A 634-nucleotide genomic window follows, 5' to 3' on the forward strand; every position below is an offset into this window, starting at 1 on the left:
ATATATATATACTATTATTAATACCATCTTACATGTAATTGGGAAATGGGATGTGCAGGCACTGAGGCATAGAAATCCACTGGAAAAGTGGAAAGGGGTATGGGGGAAAATGTGGGAGAGAGCAGATTGGAGGAGGGGATATCCTGTGGGACTGCTATTTTGGGGCAGTGGGTAGGGGAGAAATGGGGAGAAAATTTGTAACTCAAAATCTGGCAGAAACAGATGATGTAAATTAGAAGTTAATAAAGCATTAAAAAATAATAAATAAATAGCCGTAATTAAGAAAGATAAAAAAAACAATTAAATAGGTATGCTAATATTTAATGTTCATCACTGAGCCATGTCAATATAATAAAAATGATAATGCTACAAAAGTTAATTTGCAGTTTTAATGCTATACCTCTCAAATTATCAAAGGGATACTTTATAGAACTCTAAAATGACAACATTCACTTGGAAAAATAAATAATCTGGAGTATCAAGGGAAATTAAAGGAGGTAGTGATGAATGTGGAATTCTAGACCTCAAAGTATAGAATAAGTCAGTGGTTATCAAAACCATCTGATATAGTTAAAATTAGAGAGGCAGGTCAATGGAATGGATTAGATAAGGGAGAATCAGAAATAATAGAAAT

Source organism: Petaurus breviceps, unplaced genomic scaffold (assembly GCF_028583685.1).
Source record: "Petaurus breviceps papuanus isolate PSGF00001 unplaced genomic scaffold, PetGlider_PUasm1.0 229, whole genome shotgun sequence".
Classification (NCBI taxonomy): domain Eukaryota; kingdom Metazoa; phylum Chordata; class Mammalia; order Diprotodontia; family Petauridae; genus Petaurus; species Petaurus breviceps.